Below are 2,436 nucleotides of genomic sequence, written 5' to 3' on the forward strand. Positions count from 1 at the left end.
TGATTCCTCTTGGTCTCCGTCAGCAGGCAGGACACGAGCTGTCCGCATGTCTCCTGATCCCTCGCCCTCTCTGGGCTGGAGCAAAGTGGACGATGATTTCTCAAGCACCTCCCAGTGTTGTAATCCTATGACTGACTCTTTAGCCAGCTGGATTCCTCCTGCCAACACCCACCTGATAAATACCTGCCCATGGTGGACGAGATGAACTCGGACAAGCAATTTCCCAAGAAGGGCTGTGGCGGCCTCGGGTGGCCGCCCTCCTGAGGCCTCACAGAGCTGGCTGAGTTCCACGGAATAGCCTGGAAGGTCACTCCACGCCGGCTGCCTCCAGACAAGGAGAACCAAGAAATACCAAGGGCCCTGAGTCCTGTGAACGCTCGAGGTGCAATTGTCTCGGGAGAGGCAGAGATTTCTAGAAAGTGAGAGCTCCTCGTCAGCCAGGCGGGGCTCAGGGCCGCTCTCAGCCTCTCAGGCAGGTCCCAGCTCTGGCTTCACCTGGATCCACCCTCTTTTGTAAGTGGTAACATCCCTGCCAGCTGTGTCACGGGGACTCCGGCCAGAAACCGGTAGCGGCCCCATGGCCCAGACCCTCCTGGGAAGGCCGTGTAGCTTCCTGACTGGCTGTGCAGGTGGGAGCCCTGTCCCTGGGGGTCTTCCATCCCCCCCACCCCCACTTCCATTCTACAGACACGAGTACCCTGTAGCAGGCAACATTTGCAGCCACTTTCCTATGGCCTCGTGGCCGGGGAGCCGTGGGGCAGCTTTGTCCTGGGGCCTGAGTGCAAAGCCCTCTCTTATCACTGTCATTTCTTAAAAATCTTATGAGTGTTAGGTGAGAAACTTGAGGGCTTGAATTTGAAAGTGTCCCTTTACAGATGACACTGGTTTTCAGTTGGGGGCAATTTTGTCCCCCCATAACGGCCCTACACCCTGTCCTATTGGATTTATGTCCACAGTCACTTTTCCATCCATGGCTTCTGCACTGTTTTCATCTCTTACCTGGAATCCTGCACTCTCCTCCTTGTCTCTCCAGGTCTCTCCTGGGTCAAATCTTTTGCTCAAATCACTGTGAAGTGAAGTGTAACTTTTTTTTTCTTCTAAATTTTATTTATTTATTTATTTATTTATTTATGGCTGTGTTGGGTCTTCGTTTCTGTGCGAGGGCTTTCTCTAGTTGCGGCAAGTGGGGGCCACTCTTCGTCGCGGTGCGCGGGCCACTCACTATCGCGGCCTCTCTTGTTGCAGAGCACAGGCTCCAGACGCCCAGGCTCAGCAATTGTGGCTCACAGGCCTAGTGGCTCCGCGACATGTGGGATCCTCCCAGACCAGGGCTTGAACCCATGTCCCCTGCATTGGCAGGCAGATTCTCAACCACTGCGCCACCAGGGAAGCCCCCTGAAGTGTATCTTTCTAAAGCCAGCTTTTGTTAGTACACTGGCCCAAAATCCTTCATGGCTCCCTTTGCTAACAAGAGAACATCACTTCCTTAGCATGAGGGCCACAGTTCTCTACAACTGGGCTGCTCTTCCCGGGGTCTCCAGAACTGATGGGGTTCATCCAGGCTTTGAGAGTATGTGGGTTTTCAGCAAGATGTGGGCTTGGCGGAGGAGACAAAAAGAGAAGAGAACATTGTCCTGACCGGGTCCTCTTGTTCCCTTTACTGTGAGGGAGGCATCCGTGTCCCATTTCACTGAAGGAAACTTGAAGCCCAGAGAGGGGAAGCGACTCGCCCATAGGCACACAGGGACTCGGGACCCAGCGGGTAGTACCGCCCAGCAGGCAGACGATTGTGCCGGAGATTTGGAGGCCCTGGGTGTGAACAGGGTTCCTCACTCCTGTGTGGCCTGGGAGGATTATAGGACAACATCCGCAAGGGCTGAGCAGAGAGTCAGCTCCTGCTGTCAGCTGGTATCACTATTGTCATGATTAGAGACACCTTTTGTTTCCAGACCCAGATCTGCCTGCACTCCTTGCGTGACCTTGGAAATTCCTTAAAGTCTCTGATCCTTGGAGCAAAATGTGCAAAACTGGGCTTACAGCACCCCCTGTTCCCCGTCCCCCAGATGCTGGTGCTAAGGGCCTCGTGTCTTGCTTAGCCAGTGTGAACTGCTATTTTTATTTCCATCTCTCTGTAGAGGTTGTGAGAGTTAAAAAAAAACAGGAAAGGGGGTTTCAATGCTGAAGAAAGACGGGTGGGGACCAGGGGAGCTGGGAGTCAGCCCCTTAGGGATTCTGGCTTTGGGCAATTTCCCTGGGCTTCTCTGGAGGTGTTGGTAGACACCAAATGTCCCTCTTGCCTCATCTGGCTGGGCATTGCGACATCGGCAAGGGATGAAGGATAACGCTGTCCTGGGAGGGCCACCTTAGTCATGGGAACCAGGGAAAGCTCTCCCGGGAGTGTCCTGCAGGCGGGCAGGGCCTGGATGGCGGGATGGG

The sequence above is a fragment of the Eschrichtius robustus genome, chromosome 1 (genome assembly GCF_028021215.1).
Source record: "Eschrichtius robustus isolate mEscRob2 chromosome 1, mEscRob2.pri, whole genome shotgun sequence".
In the NCBI taxonomy this organism is placed as follows: domain Eukaryota; kingdom Metazoa; phylum Chordata; class Mammalia; order Artiodactyla; family Eschrichtiidae; genus Eschrichtius; species Eschrichtius robustus.